Here is a 19890-nt window from a genome sequence, read left to right as displayed (position 1 = left end):
GTGAGTGCAAACAGCACGAAGATCAGAGCTGGATGCAGGGCTTGAACCCATGAACCACGAGCCGAAGTCAGATGCTTAACTGACTAAGCCCCCCAGGGGCCCCAGGCCTTGGCTCATTTTTAAGCACATGACATCAGAGTCCAGAATGCTACTAAAGACAACTGCACAGTGAAAGTTCCAAAACAGAAGAAATTTCTAGAGCCAGGCCTGGTGAGGAGGGCCCTGTTACAGATGAGAAGCCGGAGCGAGCCACTCTTCCTGGTATCTGTGGGCACAGTTCATCTGCACGTTCAGCCAGCAGACGCTCACTGACACGCCCCACCGGGCTAGGTCTTCGGCTCTGTGAAGTGGGAGGGACAAAGATGAATGTGACTTAGTGCCAGCCTTAAGGTGCCCCCCATCTAACTCGGCAGACACATCCTCAGGGTTCATGAAACCCTTGCATTAAACTACTCCTTTCTGTGGAGAACAATTTAAATGCTTACTCTATGTGTGTGTGGCATCCCTGTCTACTGGCTGTCATCTGAAGAGCTCACCTTTCTAGAAGAGCCCACTGTGAAGAGTAATGTGGGTGGGTTTCATTATTCCTATTATATCCCTCCCCAACGTCCCCTCCACCAACAGAATTGTGTTCTGGACACTGATGCTTGGAGAAGCATGACTTTGACACAGCCTGCCCACCAATGTGCAATCAATCCCCATGTTTCCAAGAGACTGGACATTGGGCCTGGGTGGAGCTGTGGCAGGGGGCTATCTTGAGCTACTTTATTGTTTTTTTAAAAAATATATCATCAAGTTAGCTAACATACAGCATATAGAGTGTGCTTTTGGTTTGGGGGGGTAGATTCCCATGATTCATCACTTACATACAACACCCAGTGCTTATCCCAACAAGCGCCATCCTCAATGCCCATCACCCATTTCCCCCCTCCCCCGCCCTCCCTTCATACTTCAATACCACCTCTCACCAGTCAGAGTGGCTAAAATGAGCAAATCAGGAGACTCTAGATGCTGGAGAGGATGTGAAGAAACGGCAACCCTCCTGAACTGCTGGTGGGAATGCAAACTGGATCACCCACTCTGGAAAACAGTGTGGAGGTTCCTCGAAAAATTAAAAATAGAACCACCCTACAACCTAGTAATAGCACTACTAAGAATTTACCCGAGGGATACAGGAGTGCTGATGCACAGGGGCACATGTACCCCAAAGTTTAGAGCAGCACTTTCAACAACAGCCAAATTATGGGAAGAGCTCAAATGTCCATCAACTGATGAGTGGATAAGGAAGATGTGGTTTATATATACAATGGAATAATACTACTTGGCAATGAGGAAGAAAGAGCTGCTTTAAACAAAGCCTGGTCTTCAGTGTGTGTGAGTTGTTCTCTGGGACAGGAGGTGTGTAAACGTGGCCTCTGGCCAGACTCCAGCCTCGAGGCAATGAACACCCTACGGGGTTCCCAGAAGCCCACCAGGCTGTCACAAATGGCTACAGAAAATTAAGTGGTTCTAGATCTCCCAGAGGTTCTCCTTGTGGGTATACAAGAGAAATGAAGTGAATATAATGTTGTGTTTTTTTTCCCCCAGAGATACATCATTAGTAGAAATATTCCCTACATTTTATTTTTTAACTTAAATAGTTATTTCATGGCCATCAAAGGCTTCTCAAGCACTTTTTAGAGATGATTTTGTCTCAGAACGGAATTTCATGCCCCATTATCTTGCAATGATTGTAACTTTTACATGATCAGTATTCACTTTTTTTTTTTTTTAATGGGGGCATTGGGACACAGGCAGCATTGTGAAAACACTAAGTTGTTTGCCTTACAGATGGGTTCAGGGTTGAGTGCTTCTGAAGGTGCACCTATCCTGTTTCCAATGCTGGTAATGAGAATATTGTTAAATAAAGGTAGAAATTAGAAATTCAGAATATATTTTACATAATTAGTATTTTAAACTTGTGTGATTTATGCACCATTTTAAAGAATGCTTTGCCATACTGTAATTCCCACCATAAATCTCGCCCGTAATATATACATTAAAGTACTCTGAGACTGCTCTAGAATGTGAATCACTAAGTGTTGATGAATAATTTTGAATAATGTGACTGCTTTCACCATTGAGTGGAAAATTAACATTGTGGTATTGGTCTATTTAGAAATGATTGGTTTGCAAGAGTGAAACTCACAGCTGTTGGCCTCCTCTAAATAATGGTGCTTCCTTCCAGAACAGAGGAGCAGAAACTAAGCCTCGCTTGCAGGGTTTATCACGCTAAAATGTTCCTACGGCAAAATAATGTTTCCTTCTAGGTGCCCAGACGACCAGTAAATCTTGGACATCTCCAGGGGAAGGCTGGAGAGCCCTTGTCATGGTGTGTGAGGGTGTGTGTGGGGGGGCACATCCATGGGTGCCTGTCCACATGAACTCCATGATGATTCTCTCTGGTTTGTGATGACAGGCGGTGGGCACTAAAGCGAGGGCATGGCCTCGCATGACCCAGGGCTCCACTCTGGTCCAATGGAGTGCTTTCCCAGGACAGAGAGCTTTCCTGGGACCCCAGACTTTCAGTGCTAAAACCAGAGAAGAGTCTGGGCCCAGCAGGGACTACCGGTCACCCTAGATGACGATGATGATGTTGGTGCCAAAGACAACAGCACAATGATGGTTTTAATAATACTAGCGACAGCAACTGCTAACACATGCATGGCTCTGGCTATGGGCTGGCCCTGTTCTAACATTCCAGAATGTTAACTGCTTCGACCCTCAAACGATCTCATGCAACACATATGACTGTTTCTCACTTTACCAATGAGGACACTGGGGTTCAGGGAAATTAGGTAACTTCTCTAAAGTTACACTTAATAAATAAAGGGGACTTGGTGCAAACACTGATAGTCTGGGTCTAATGTCCAGGCTCTTGATCACTTTGCTGATATATACATATATATGAATATATATATGTGTATATATATATATATATATATATATATATATATATATATATATATATATATACATACATATATATGTATATATATGTATATATATATGTATATATGTATATGTATATATATATATGTATATATATATACATACACACACATATGAATATATATATATGTATATATATATATTTTTTTTAATGTTTATTTTTGAGAGAGAGAGAGAGAGAGAGTGAGAGAGAGAGAGAGAGAGAGAGAGAGAGAGAGAATCTAAAGCAGGCTCCAGGCTCTGAGCTGTCAGCACAGAGCCTGACGCAGAGCTCAAATTCACAAGCAGTGAGATCATGACCTGAGTCATAGTCAGATGCTCAACCAACTGAGTCACCCAGGCACCCCTCCCTTTGTTAATTTTAAACCAGCAAGAACCACCACCAGTTCTCAACTGTTTCATATGAATCGGGTTCTTTGCTGGATATTTGATATGCTTTGCATGCTTAATGTTCACAAATGTTGTGTAAGGTGCAAATTTACGTCTCAGCATAGAAAGATGTGCCCAAGGTCACACTCTTGGTGAGCAAGGCCAAGGCTGGACCCACACCTCATGGACTCTAACCAGAGGTGATCTGATGTGGCAGGGCCCCCTCCTGATTGCACTGCCAGCAATCACTCCACATTGCCACATACTCACCGTGCAATGGCACACACAGCTGGTGTCTCTTGAAAATGTTCTTGAGAGAAGAGTAGAGATGATTAGTTTGGGGGTATATTAACTTTATGATATCTCAAAACTTGACTACATACCCTTTTGCTGCCCATGTGACAGAAAGTACTTCTGGAACACATCTGCAGCAACGGCAGCTGTCTAAGAAAACACATTTGTGTGATTGTGTGAATTGCTAATTAAACCGATGCCTTTTTGGAGACCACTATTCTTACCTGAAAAACAAAACAAACAAACAAAAATGACTGAGAGACAAATTGTGGTGTTTCAGACCTAGGTCTATGGAACCGATATCAGAATTAGAATTTGGAACATGTTGGGGCACCTGGGTAGCTCAGCTGGTTAAGCGACCAACTTCGGCTCAGGTCATGATCTCGTGGTTCATGAGTTCAAGCCCTGCATCAGGCTCTGTGCTGACAGCTTAGAGCATAGAGCCTGCTTCGGATTCTGTGTCTCCCTCTCTCTGCCCCTCCCCTACTCACATTCTGTTTCTTTCTCTGTCTCAAAAATAAATAAAAATGTAACAAATGAAAAATTGACGAATTTGGAAAACTTCCATTTTTCTCCATGAACTTTACAGCTTCCCAATACTGAATGATTTTTCTGAATAAGTCAGTGGTGATATTGATGAATATGAGATTTTGATATTGCATAATGGTCCATGTCCACATTTGGGAGATCTGCCCCAAGACTCACCAGCACTAACGCACACAGAGTCCGACAGACGTCAGCATGTTTAAATATGCCAGGGTACACTTGTGGGTTCATTACAACACCCGAGGTCAGCACTTTGGACACAGTTTGGGAATTGCAAAACCATCGAAATACATAAATGCATACTAGAAGATACGAGCAGCATTAGCGAACACCTTGACTTCATGGATCGTACAGAACACCACACTCAACAACCGCAGAAGGCATGTTCTTTACAAGGGCATGCAGTGAGCTCCCCGAGACAGACCCCACACTGGGCCATAGATTAAGTATCAGTTAACTTAAAAGTACTGAGATATACTGAGTATGTTCTCTGACTCCAACGGAATTAAATTAAAAATCAATAACAAGATTCCTAGAAAACACAATTCCGTATTTGGAAATTTAACAACACACCTCTAATTAATCCATGGGTCAAGGGAAAAATTAGGAAGTATTTCAAAATCAAATGGAAACAAACATACAACCTATCAGATAAGGTGGTACTTGAGGGAAATGGATAGCCTTAAATGTTTATATTGGAAAAGAAGAAAGGTCTAAAATTGATGACCTACATTTTCCACCTGGGGATACCCAGAAAACAGAGTGCTGGGCAAATACAGGAATTATAAGGATAACAATAAAAATCCAGGACGCAGGAACCAGATGAGCAATAGAGACATTTCATAGTGCTCAAATGTGGTTCTTTGAAAAGGTGAACAAAACTGGTCTTACCTAAACTGGTCCACAGAGAAAGAGAGAGACACACGCTCCTGATACCAGAGATAAAGGGAGTGCCATCCTCACTTGTATTCTACAAGTGTACACGGGAAATACGGAATACTGGAAGTAACATTGCATGAATGAAATCTGAAAGCTTAGACGAATTGGACAAAGTCCCTGAAAATGCAAATTTAGCACAATTGAGGCAAGATGCAGCAGAAACTCTGGGTAGATCTCCGTCTTTAAAAGGAAATGAATTTGTTAGCAAAACCATGTGTGAAAAGAAAACCTCAAGACCACATGGTTTCACTGGTGAATTTCATCAAATATTTAAAGAAGAGGGGTGCCCGGGTGGCTCAGTCAGGTAAGTGCCTGACTTCAGCTCAGGTCATGATCTCACGGATCGTGAGTTTGAGCCCCGTGTCGAGCTCTATGCTGACAGTTCAGAGCCTGGAGCCTGCTTTGGATTCTGTGTCTCCCTCTCTCTCTGCCCCTCCCCTGCTCGCACTCTGCGTGTATGTGTGTGTGTGTGTGTGTGTGTGTGTGTGTGTGTGTGTGTGTGTCTCTCTATCTCTATCTCTCTGAAAAACAAATAAACATTTGAAAAAGGGTAAGGGAGAGATAGCACAATTTGTACATAATTCTTAGAGAAAATAATAATGTGAGGATATTAATTTCCAAATCATGTTATGAGGATAGCCCAGCCCTGACATCAAAAATTGACGAAGATGATATAAACCAGGGAAATTACAGACCGATATCCCTCGTGAACTAACACTCCTTGGCCAACATGAACACCCTGAATGCAGAAATACACAAACTGGGAGGCATGTCACAACTAAATCCCTGGATCACAAATACATGTTCACATTCCAATGTCAACATAATTTACCCTATCAGTACGATAAAGAACAAAACTTTTGACAAAATTCAGTGCTTATTTACAATTGGAAATGTCAGCAACCTGTCAGAAACAGAAAGGAGTCTCCTTGATCTACTGAAGAGCATCTCAGAAACCCTACTGCTAACATCATACCTGTGAGCTATGAAAGGCTAGCACACCTGAGATCAGGAGCAAGGCAGACATACCCACTTCTGCCAACTCTGCTCTACATGAGATGGCAGTGTTGGGCCAGGGAGTGGGACAAAGACTGCTTCAGAGACAATCCTAAGGAATCTACAAAACAACAACAACAACAACAACAACAACAACAACAACAACAACAACTACAACTACAACTACAACAACAACAAACCCAAACACACCATTAGACCTAATAAGACAATTTAGCAGAATCACAGGATACAAGCTCACTACAAAAATAAATAAATAAATAAATAAATAAATAAATAAATAAATAAATAGATAAATAAATAAAATCCATTGTACTTAGCAAACAAGTAGAATATTAAGTTTAAAACTTTCAGTAACAAACTCACAATATTCCATTTACAATAGAAACATGGTTAGAAATAAATTTGATGAAATCCACATGACATATGCACTGATAGCTTTCACATATAGCTGACAGAAATGAAGTAAGTCCTAAATAAATGAAAATGTATACCACGCACATGTACCTTGGAAGATTTGAGAATGTTAAGATGTCAATTCTTTGTAAACTGATCTATAAATTCAACAAGATTTCAAGCATATTTAGAAGAATTTCTGAGAAACTGACCAGCTTATTTAAAAATGTATGTGCAGATGTGAATAATTTACAATCACCAAAGCAATCTCAAAAAATAAGAACAAAATTGAAAGTCACCTGACTTCAAGGCTTATTATTATGAAAAACACAAGAAATAATGTGTTGGTGAAGATATGGAGGAAAGAGAGCTTCGTGCACTATTGGTGAGAATGCAAACTGGTGCAGCCACTGTGGCGAACAGCATGCAGATTCCTTGAACAATTAAAAGTAGAACTACCGTGGAGTGCCTGGATAGCTCAGTCGGTTGAGTGTCTGACTGGCTCAGGTTTGTGAGTTCGAGCCCCACATCGGGCTCTGTGCAGACAGCGCAGTGCCTGGAGGCTGCTTCGGATTCTGTGTCTCCCTCTCTCACTGCCCCTGCTCACACTCTGTGTCTCTTTCTCTGTCTCTCTCAAGAATAAATAAATATTAAAGAAAAATAAAAATAAAATAGAACTACCATATGATCTAGTAAATTCTACTGCTGGATATGTACCCAAAGAAAATGAAAAAGATACATGTTTATTGCAGCATTTACAATAGCCAAGATACAGAAGCAGACCAAGTGTCCATCAATAGATGAGTGGATACAGAAGACTTGGTCTATGTACATATATGTATACATGGATATATGTGTATATGCTATATATACATACACATAGAATGGAACTTTACTCAGCCATAAAAAAGAATGGAATCTTGCCATTTGCAACAACATGGATGGCGCTAGAAAGTATAATGCTAAGTGAAGTCACTCAGAGAAAGACAAATACCATATGATTCCACTCATGTGGAGTTTAAGAAAAAAACGAACAAAGAAAAAAAGAGACAAACAAGAAAACCAGACTCTTAACTTTAGACAACAAACTGACAGTCACCAGAGAGGATGCAGGGAATGGGATTGGTGAGACAGGTGATGGGGATGGAGAGTAAACTTATGATGAGCACGGAGTCATGTACAGAGATGTGAATCACTCACTCTATAGTACACCTGAAACTCCAATGGGAAAAGACCACACCCTCTCGAAATGACTACCACTGAAAGAATGGCAACATTACATGTCGATGTGTGTGTCGAAGGACTGGGGCTCTCACACATTGTTGTTCAGTGTTTCATCCATCTCTCTCTCTCTCTCTCTCTCTCTCTCGTAAATAAACTTTATATAAATTTTATTTTATATAACTTTATATAAAGTTATATAACTTTATATAAACTTTATATACTTTATATACAAACTTTATATATAAACTTTATATATAAACTTTATATGCTTTATAAACTTTATAAACTTTATATAAACTTTATATAAAGTTTACTATATATAGTAAATAAGTATATAATTTTATATATATAAATTATATATATGTATTATATATATTATATATAATATAAATATATATTATATATATTAATTATATATAATAATATATATTTATATATTTATATATATATTTATATACATATTTATATAATAATATAAATTATATATATTTATAATATATATATATTTATAATATATATAATTTATAATATATAACATATATTTATATATATATAAAGTTTATATATATAAACTTTATATATATATAAAGTTTATTTACTTATTTTGAGAGAGAGAGAGAGCACATGAGCAGGGGAGGGACAGAGAAACATGGAGACAGAGGACCCAAAGTCGGCTATGCCCTGAACAGCAGAGAGCCCGACGCGGGGCTCAAACTCAAGAACTGAGAGATCATGACTTGAGCTCAAGTCAGATGCGTCACCGACTGAGCCCTCTGGTGCCCCAACTGTCAGTCAGTGTTTCTAAAGAAGTTACACATGTACAGCATGACCTGGCAATTCTGCCGCCCAGGCGTTTTCCCAAGGAAAAATAAAAACAGGTGTCCACAAAAGACTTACAAACCCCATAGCTTTATTCACCGGAGCCAAAAACTAAAAATAATCTTGACATCAGTGAATGGGAGAATGGATAAACAATCTGTGTGTCTATCTACACAATGACTGGGGCTCAGTAACTTAATCGAACAGAGTAGGGACATAACCTGACTGAATCCTGAAAATCATTATGCCAAGTGAAACAAGTCTACAGAAAACAGCACGCAGTACGGTACCATTTATCCAAAGTTCTAGAACAGGCAAAAACAATCCACGGTGGAAAATAACCAGCAAGCGGCTGTTTCTGGGGAGTGGGAAGGAAGCGGGAGGTGATGGGAGATGGGCAGAAGGGAACATTCTGTGGTGAGGGGGATGTTCAGCATCTCGCCAGGAGTCTGGGTTACTTACACACGTGCATTTGTCAGAGCGAAATGGGATGATTCACTTAAAATGTGTGCTTTTAGTGTTATGCAAATTTTACCTTAAAATAAAAAAATCTAAATCAATACGAAACTCTAGTTTATGACACGTATGTTGAAGAACCCAGGGAAATGTGCACTGACTTCCACAAGTGACTCCGAAATACATAAAAAGCATATGATGGTTTGATGCTTGGAGGGGATAGAGAGATGGATGAAGCTGTGATAAAACAAGAATAGTAAAAGCTACATGGAGGAATCTCATGCAGGCCTTCACTGTAAAATTCCGTCAGCTCTTCCGTACATGTGAAGTTTGTACGGTGGAACGTTGGAGGGGAAACAAAGTAGTGGCTGAGTGCACACTGGGCTCAGGCACTTGTGTCCCACTCTGCTGGATGCAGCTGGCTCTGCAGACGGTGGCCCTGAGCCCTGAGCGCACCAGAGATGCCGTGTGGCTAGGCAACCTGCTCGGTGCTCCCTGGCCGTCACCCTCCCTCAGAGGGGTGCACAGGCACGGAGGCAGGTGGGGTCCAGCACGGACGCCAAGTCATGAGAACATGGGCTCTGAAATCTGATCTCTGGGGTGTGGACTTAGTTCCATTTCTGATGAGCTATTCAATCTCAAGCCGTTGATGTAAACCCTCTGTGCCAGAGTTTCACTGTCTGCAACGTGTGGGTAATACAGCGCCCTCCTCCTCAGGTTGTGACGAAAAACATACCAAACCCATGCTTTTAACTGACTAAGAACAGTGAGTAACACCATCGTCATTGTCACTGTCGCTCTGTGACTCTCATATGCTCCCTGTTCACGTCCGACACAAGGACATACAAGCACTCCCCAACTCCTTCAGCCAGCATCCTAATTCCCCATAAAAGTAACCTCAGAAAATGGATGCCTGTCCCAGTAGCCAGCCCACCTCTGCCCTCAACATGCTCAAGCCACAGCATTTATGAAGACACTGGGTATAGCTCCTGGCTTCTCTCTTCCAGTAACCTCACCATCCATGCCTCAGTCACCCATCCCCATGGCTCTCTCCTGACCCTGTGGCTGGTGAAGACACACCACCTCCATACCATCACGTCGAGCACAGCACTCCCAAACACCTCATGTATTTAGACATGTATCAGAGCGACTCACCCACTCTGGTTATTTTACAGCCAAACCCCAGCCATTTCTGAGAGTCTCTGAGATGCAGATCTTGGGGCCTGTCTGGGGTCCCGCGCCTTCCTTCCTCATGCAGCTTGATCCCTCCTGAGCAGTCAACCCCCTTGGCCTCTGCCCACATGTCCTATGTCCCCAGAAGACCCTGCCCTGATTAACCCAAACGCTCTGCCTATGTGTGCCTGCACCCACCCAGCTGACCGTGGCAGTAGGCCAGCACAGACATGTGTCCAGGTCGCTCCAGGACTCAAGGCCACCCATCTTGCAAGGGCCGGGGGCTGCTGGCCTCCCCTCCCCCCATGGCGGCCTTCCCTCCCAGATCACCAAGGGAGACAGAAGCAATAAGAAAGAGACACAGGTCCTCCCAGCCATCGCTCGCCTGGCACCCATGTCCCCATGTCTATTCCGCCTGCTCACTCCTGCAAACACACACCCGTGTGCCCTGCAGAGGCTGGGGACCCTGTGTGGACACCAGAGCCCTGGGCCCCTCACAACTTCAAGGCCACGTCTCAATCACGGTCATCTTGTCTTTCGTTACCAACTCTCCTCTCTACAGAATTCCTTCTGGCCAAAGATGTGCCAAAAATACCTCCCACCTTGAACAAACCACGTAAGCTCCCTTCTCCCACAGCAGGTACCTCACTCTCTTCTCCCCTTTATGGAAAAGGTCTCAGAGGCTGTACTATACTCAATGTCATCACCTCTGTTCCTCCCATTTTCCCTGAAACCTTCCCACAGAAGGGCGTTCACATCCCCTACTCCCATCACCTCCTCCAGCAAGACCCGAGGGATCCCATCACCAAATCTCACAGTCAGACTGTCACCAGGGTGGCACCCTGCATGTTCTTTCCTCTGCCCCCAGGGCTCACGCTCACCTGGAACACCTCCTACCCTGACAGTCACTGTTCCATCCTCTTCTTGCACCACTGCTCATTCCCAGGTGAGCTCGCTCAGGCTACCGGCACCAGCTATGTGTCCATCTCTGTCCTACAGCTCTACCTGCAGCCCACATCACCGACGCCATCAGACAAACATCCGGGGCACACTTGGCTGTCCCATTTTATTCCTCCTTTCAATTATACAACACAGACTGATTTAGTACCTACCACGTGCCCCACGTTCTTCTGCACGCTAGACATGTATCAGAGAATAAAACAAACACAACTCCCCACTAATATTCTAGCAGGAGATTCTGTTCTGCTATGAAAGACAATTAACAGAGCAAATGACTAGGTTACACGATATGTTAGCGGATAACAAGTAGTACTGAAAACATACCGTGGCCATGGGGCAGGGAGCTGGGGGAGAGGGCAGTAGGATGTAGTTCTTTAGAGGATGGTTCAAGGAGCCCTCGGCAGAAGGTTACACTTTTTTTAAAAAATTTATTAATTTAATGTTTATTTATTTTTGAGAGAGAGAGAGAGAAAGAGAGAGAAAGAGAGCGGGAGCAGGGGAGGGGCAGAGAGAGAGGGAGACACAGAATCCAAAGCAGGCTCCAGGCTCTGAGCTGTCAGCCCAGTGCCCAACGTGGGGCTCGAAACCACCAGCCATGACATCATGAATGACCTGAGTTAAAGTTGGACACTCATCCCACTGAGCCACCCAGATGCCCCATTTTACATTTTAGAAGAGACTAGTGAGCTGGCAGGAAGCTGGCTGGGGAGAAGTGTCGGGGGCAGCTGGAGGCTGCAGGGCAGGGAGGGGTATGGTGCAGAGGTCCAGGAGACTCATGGTCAGGACGTGGAGAGGATTGTAGGGACCCTGACTTCTGCTTGGGGTGACATGAGAGTCCACGGATGGGCTCTGTGCTGAGATACAATGCGGCCCTCGCTGCTCTGCAGGCTGATGGGACATGATCTTGGGTACAGGGGCGCAGTGAGGATGGCTGGCTGCCATATCCCAGGCAGGAGTGATGTTGGTGGCCCAGGCCAGAGGGGTGGCGCTGTGTGGGGACAGCACGGGGTTCTGGTCCAACCAGATGCGTTGAAGAATCAGCCATGGGAACCTCAGGGGCGTGTTTATTCTCAGCGTCCCGGTCAGCATCCTCGATCGCCCCTGATTGGCCCATATTGTCTCCAATCCAAATATCTGCCTTTATCCATCAATCGAGATTAATTTCACAAAAATATTCTACCCCCAAAAAAGAAAACTGCAGAACAACAGAGGATTCCATGTATGTAAAAGAAAATATTGAGTTTTGGGGGGGGAGATGTATGCCTATGTGATGAATTATAAGAAAAGCAAAGAGGGGCGCCTGGGTGGCTCAGTCGGTTAAACGTCTGACTTCGGCTCAGGTCACGATCTTGCGCTCTGTGAGTTCGAGCCCCGTGTCGGGCTCTGGGCTGATGGCTCAGAGCCTGGAGCCTGCTTCCGATTCTGTGTCTCCCTCTCTCTCTGCCCCTCCCCCGTTCATGCTCTGTCTCTCTCTGTCTCAAAAATAAATAAAACGTTAAAAAAAATTTAAAAATATAAAAAAAAGAAAAGCAAAGAAATAATTATAGCATTTGGGGTAACAGGAGAAGGGGTAGAGTTGATGGGTGTTCATGAGCTTCCTTGTGTTACCTGAGTAGGGTAAAGAATCCACTCATTGCCATTCTTTAAGGAATGCACCCAGTATATGTACTCTTCTGTACATATGAAATATTCAAGATCGGATAAGGAAAAAGGTGCATTTAGAATGGGAAACGTTCATCTAAATCAGGCTTCTCAAATGTGCATATGTGTACATATGGAGATGCCTTATAAGTACCATAGAGATGTATTATATAGATGACATTGTGGTAAATGCATACATATTTCTATAAAGGTACATAAGAAATAAAGTAGCTAGCAGCTAAAAATACTACTTCTAGAAAATAAACTTACATTGCTTCTCAGCCTTGTGGCTAAGATCAAATGTAGAAAATGAGTACACAGTGGAAGGTCAAGTGTAGAAAACAAGCACACAGTGGAAGGGGTGGAGAGAACCCTAACTTAGGCTTCTACATCCTCCCCATCTTTGAGATCCTACTTAGAACGGTAGAAACCACTCCTGTGTGTAGCATCTGTCTTCTACCTTCTTCTCTACATTTGACTTTGTAAAAGTCATATGTTGTATATATTACCTTTATAATATTTTTAAATAGTGGTGAAAAATGCCACACTAGGGCGCCTGGGGAGCTCAGTCAGTTAAGCGTCCAACTTCGGCTCAGGTCACCATCTCACGGTTTGTGAGTTGGAGCCCCACATCTGGCTCCGTGCTGACAGCTGGGAGCCTGGAGCCTGCTTCAGATTCTGTGTCTCCCTCTCTCTCTGCCCCTCCCCCACTTGCTCTCTGTCTCTCTCTCAAAAATAAATAAACATTAATTTTTTTTAAATGCTACACTCAGCAACCTGAAGATTCTGCATCAATAATCACAATGAAAGTAAAGGTATTTGAAATTCCTTGGCCCCAAACCCTGCCAAAACCAAGAATCATCTCAACAATATGCCAGTGCTGGAGTTGAGCCTGTGAGCTGTCCCCTCTCATCAGCAACCATTGTGTGGGAGGGACAGCCTGTGGTCACTGCATCCCCAGACATAAAGTGTCAGGAGGCGCGTTCAGGCAGCTGTCCGTGGTACTGCACTGCTGACCCCTTCCCAGACCGCAGATAAGGGCCGTCAGGGTCTCTTTATGTCCAATGTGCTATAAAGGCCAATGCTGAGACGGAACTTGGCATCCAGGTCACATTTGGCACAACAAACGAGACCTCGGGCCAGAAGCACCTGACTCCACTCATTTGTTGCAAAGAGGAGTGGGGACACATGAAAATGGCCATTTCAGATCACAAGTGTCATGAATACAAATGAAAAATAAACTCACAGTGTCTGCGGGTCGTGAAGCCTGTCATGTTTGGCAACTAGGAGGCGGGACTGAATTTAAAACCATAATCAGACCAGCTAATTGTTCACTCACTGCCAACCATCTGAGAAAACAAACATATTAATATGGCTTTGACTTTTGATGAGTACTTGTGCACATCGCCAGATGGGAGAGTACACAGAGATGAGAACAAGGGAGGAGAGAAGTAAGGCAGATTGGAAAACATCAGATGATGTATTGTTTTTGTACATAACGTTTCCTACCTCTAAAGAGGGCTGCTGGACTTTCACAGAGATTCCCAAATTTTTCATTAGAAAAACTTTTCAGTGGGGCACCTGGGTTACTCAGTCAGTTAAGCATCTGACCCTTGATTTTGGCTCAGTTCATGATCTCAGGGTTCGAGAGATCCCAAGGTTCAAGCCCCATGTAGGGCTCTGTGCTGACAATGTGGAACCTGCTTGGGATTATCTCTTCCTCTCTCTCTGCACCTCTACTGCGCGCTCTCTCTCTGTCTCTCTTTCCCTTTCTCTCTCTCTCTCTCCCTTTCTCTCTCTCTCTCTCTCTCTCTCTCTCTCTCTCTGTCTCTCTCTCTCTCTGTCTCAAAATAAACATTAAAAAAAAAAAGAAGAGAAAAACTTGGGGCACCTGGGTGGCTCAGTCGGGTGAATGTCTGACTTTGGCTCAGGTCATGATCTCATGGTCCATGAGTTCCAGCCCCACATTGGGCTCTGTGCTGACAGCTCAGAGCCTAGAGCCTGCTTCAGATTCTGTGTCTCCCTCTTTCTCTGTCCCTTCCCCACTCACCGTCTCTTTCTCTCTCTCTCTTTCTCTCTCTCTCTCTGTCTCTCTCTCTCTCTCTCTCTCTCAAAAAATAAAAAAAAAGTTAAATTTTTTTTTAAGTAAAACTTTTCTTAACACCTGCTGGCCTATAAAGAAGAGCGAACAATACAAATATTTATAAGGATGCTGAACTTTTTTACAAAGCTTAATTTTTTAATTATTGGCTGCTTTGAGGAGCCTTCATAGGGCATATCAATTGGATCAGTAATTGTATAGCACCCTGAAAAAGTCGTTGCCTCAGAGTATTAATGTCAGAACAAATGATTTCCAACTCATTAGAACTCAACAGAGACCAGAAGAGTGTAAGAATGAACTCTCAGGAGCTGTGAGGCATTTACGTACAGCATGCCCAGTCTTAGACAACCCCACAGGTTGATTTCTCAGGGCATATTTCCAGATGAAGGAGTCAGGGAAATCAGCCAAGTTCTTGGAATATCTCAACTAGTAAGTGACCAACTTGGATTCAAACTCAGGTCAGCCTGTGCCCATCCCAGAAGTCCACACTTCCTTTCAAGCACAGTCTCCCAACATCTTTTTTCTCTTTATGAAACATTCCAGAATTGATGCAGATTCCTTTTGTCCCACAGGTCAATCAGTGCCAGCCCACAGAGTGATGGATTTCCTTAAGACACTAGAGCCCAAGATTCATCTTCTGGTTCAAAAAATAAAGTTTATGTGCTTCTAAAGCCCAGTGTGTATACTGGTAAGTGAGCTAGGTTGAACAGACTTGACTCTGACCCTCATCTTCCTCGTCCTTCAGTTCATGGCACCCTTGCCCGCCCATCCCACGCCTGGACCAGTTTGGGACCCTTGTGCTGTCACCTCTGAACTGTATCCACAGTGTTCACTTTAAACGTAAACCAGATGTGCGGGCAGAACAGTGCTCCCCACAAAGATGGCTCGTCTGTGGACCGCAGGATATGGAGAGTACCCTGGGTCACCCAAGTGGGTCAGCCCTGAAGGTGGGAAAGGGAGCAGAGAAAGACTGACGGGTGCACCGTCATGGGTCTTAACCACCGAGCAGGTGGTCTCCAGCCCACGAGGGCCGCTAGCGGCTGGAAGAGGCCAGGAGGTGGGAGTCTCCCTGGGAGCCTCCAAGACGAATGCGGCGTGTGGGCATTATGACTTCAGCCCCATGAGACCACAGGTGAGCCCGGAGCTGGGAAGAACAGTGTTGCTTGAAGCCACTGTTTACCGTCATGTACATCAGCTGATGCCACTCCCTGCTTAACAGGCCACAGCACTTTCTCACTGCTGTTGCAAAAATCTCAGCTCCTTGCTGAGCTCAGTGGCCCCAGGTTGGGGGACCTACCTGACACCAAATCCCCCGTGTGTCACGTCCCTCCTCCCCTCTCACTGGACGCCAGGCTCGGGGACCCTGGTTTTATGATCAGGTTGTTCCTTCCTCGGGGATTTGTCCTCGATGCCCCTCTCTGAAATACTCTGCCCCCTTCCTCTCCTCCAGGCCTCAATTTCCACGTCCCCTCCTCAGAGTGTCTTATGCACCGGCAGAAGCAGCTCCAGGGATTGCTGCAAATGCACATTCTCAAACCCCGTGGCACGCCTGCCTGATCAGAGACTCTGGAGATGGTGGGTCCCAGGTGCACTTGTTGACTGAGCCTCCTTTCCTCCCCTCGTTCCCCAGGGGGTGGCAGCCTCACCTATCTCCATCTCTGGTACCTAGAATGAGGCAAGCTGCACAGCAGGAGCTCAGTAAATATTTGTGGGATGGATTACTGAAAGTATTTTCTAGAAGCCGCCAAGAAGGCACCATGCTATGTATAAAAAGATCAAAACAGCATGGCTCTGCCCTGCAGAACTTACAGTGGAGTGGAAAAGGTCTTTTCTCATACAGCGTGGTGCACACCATGACAAATGCCTATGACAGCCCGAATGAGGGCCCCTGAACCCATGTGTCGCCTGGCTTGTGCCAAGCACAGGACAGATTGTGTGTGATGCCTGTCCTCATCCATGAAACGTATACTGTCTCCCCTGCTTAGAACATGAGTCCCCCATATGGCTCATTCAGAGACGCACCTATACCTGGTGCCTCCCATCCAGAGGAAGTCATCAAAAATATGGGTTGGGCGTGGGATGCCTGGGTGGCTCAGTCGGTTGGGAGTCCAGCTCTTGATATCGGCTCAGGTTGTGATCTCATGGTTCATGGGTTCGAGCTCTGTGTGGGGCTCTGCACTGACTGCGTGGAGCCTGCTTGGGTTTCCCCCTCTCTGCCTCATCCCCACTCATGTGCACTCTGATTGCTCGCTCTTGCTCTCTCCCTCTCTCTCAAAATAAATAAACTTTAAAAAATAGGTGTCGGGGTACCTGGGTGGCTCAATCAGTTGTGTGACTTCAGGTTAGTTCATAATCTCATGGTTTCTGAGTTCAAGACCCGCATCAGGCTGTGTGCTGTCAGCTCAGAGCCTGGAGCTTGCTTCCAATTCTGTGTCTCCCTCTCTCTCTGCCCTTCCCTGCTAGTGCTCTCTCTCTCTCTCTGTCTCTCTCTCTCTCTCTCAAAAATAAACGTTATAAGTATATGAATGAATGAATGAATGAATGAATGGTCATAGATTCAGAAGGTAAAAAAGTCTTAGAGGAATGTGGACAAGGCAACCAGGCTTGGTATGTTCCAGCTAAAAGGTGCAGTCAGAGCAAAAGCCCTGAGGGGTGGGCAGCTTGAAGAAAGGCCAGAGGGGTGGTGGCGGGGGCGCCTCCAGTGACCATGGCATCGGCAAAGCTGTGGTCCCAGCTGAGGCACGCTGACCCACACCAGGCAGAAGCCTGCGGCGGGTGGGGGAGAGGGCTTTACCACAACCCCCTCGGAGAGTATTCCTGTCCAGGATTCTCTACCCAGGTAGTGGTCCCAGGTACAGGATGGGGTCCTATAGCAGAGGAGTCACTGGCCGACCCAGCCTTGGGGGGCAGACGGACTGTCTTCCCCACCCAGCAGCTGAAGACGCTGCTGGAAGGGGAGAAGAGACTCAGCCCAGAAGGCAAGTGGAAACTTCCCACCTGAACTCTGAAAATAAGGAATGGGTGGTTTGAACTCTGCTTGAAACTATGCATTGGGAGACACTTAGTCCTTTCAAGGCCATGGGCTAAATAATCTGAGGCATTTTCACAGAGCAGTGACTCATCTGAGATAGATTCACCACTTCGCCTCACAGCTGGCCTTGTGGGGACTAATTTGATGACGTGTTGCCCTTTAGTGAATTTCCAAGAAAGGGTTTTGTGCACCTCTATTTATTTAAGATGAAAAACACAATAAAGCTCTTTATTATCAAACCTATCCTGATTCAGTTGAAGCCCCACAGGTAAAATCTTCACGTGCCCCTGTGTGTAAACAAACACGGACACTGTGCACGGGGACAGGCACTTCTGCACACACAGGACACTGAGCACGCAACGTCGGCATATATAAAATTACACCAAAACCCAGGGTACTTTTTTTCTCCTTATCAAAAATGTACTGGGCCATAGCTCTGTGAATATACTTGGTGATCTAAGCTATTCATTAAAAGTAATAGAACAGAAAAATAACTTTTGATACACAGCCACTCCAACATGTTATGTTTTAGAGTCTTTGCTAAATCACACTGTCAGAGTTCACTTTATTTTACTATTGAGTCAATGTGAAAGAATGAACCCTCTCTCTCAGAAATGTCTCTCCTTAATGATCAGGACGTGCTCTGCTAAGTTTAATACACTGACAGTTCCAGGCTTAATTTACTCCCTGGAACAAGCCATTAAGTATGCATTGCAGCTCTGTGCCTGCTGTGTGAACTGTCCCCTTTTCTTAAATACACAGCCACGTAGTAAAGGTCCCCCAGGAGGGGATTTGAACTAGGTTTGGTAGTTAGCAGAAAATCAGTCTTATGTGCACACATCCAGAATCTTTCATGTGACATCAGGAATTTTTCAATCATCATCAAGAATCATAAAATACTGAGGAATAAGCCTAACCAAAGATGTAAAGGATCTGTACACTAAAAACTATAGAAAGCTTATGAAGGAAATTGAAAAAAAAAATGGAAAAACATTCCATGCTCATGGACTGGAAGAGTAAGTACTGCTAAAATGTCAATACTACCCAAATCAATCTACACGTTCAACGCAATCCCAATCAAAATTGCACCAGCATTCTTCTAGAAGCTAGAACAATCAATCCTAAAATTCATATGGAACCACAAAAGACTTCAAATAGCCAAAGTAATATTGAAGAACAAGACCAAAGTAGGAGGCATCACAATGCCAGACTTTGGCCTTTACTACAAAGTTGTAATCGTCAAGACAGCATAGTATTGGCACAAAAACAGACACATAGACCAATGGAATAGAATAGAGACTCCAGAGGGGCGCCTGGGTGGCGCAGTCGGTTAAGCGTCCGACTTCAGCCAGGTCACGATCTTGCGGTCCGTGAGTTCGAGCCCCGCGTCAGGCTCTGGGCCGATGGCTCGGAGCCTGGAGCCTGTTTCCGATTCTGTGTCTCCCTCTCTCTCTGCCCCTCCCCCGTTCATGCTCTGTCTCTCTCTGTCCCAAAAATAAATAAAAAAAATGTTGAAAAAAAAAATTTAAGAATAGACACTCCAGAATTAGACCCACACAAGTATGGCCAAGTAATCTTTGACAAAGCAGGAAAGAATATCCAATGGAAAAAAGATAATCTCTTTAACAAAGGGTGCTGGGAGAACTGGACAGCAACATGCAAAAGAATGAAACGAGGCAATTTTCTTACACCATTCACAAAAATAAACTCAAAATGGATAAAGGTCCTGAATGTGAGACAGCAAACCGTCAATCCCTAGAGGAGAAAGCAGGAGAAAACCTCTCTGACCTCAGCTGCAGCAATTTCTTACTTGACACATCTCCAAAAGCGAGGGGATTAAAAGCAAAAATGAACTATTGGGACCTCATCAAGATAAAAAGCTTCTGCACTGCAAAGGAAACAATCAACAAAACTAAAAGGCAACCGACAGAATGGG

The sequence above is a fragment of the Neofelis nebulosa genome, chromosome Y, assembly GCF_028018385.1.
Source record: "Neofelis nebulosa isolate mNeoNeb1 chromosome Y, mNeoNeb1.pri, whole genome shotgun sequence".
Lineage (NCBI taxonomy): Eukaryota > Metazoa > Chordata > Mammalia > Carnivora > Felidae > Neofelis > Neofelis nebulosa.
This window is presented reverse-complemented; position numbering follows the sequence as displayed.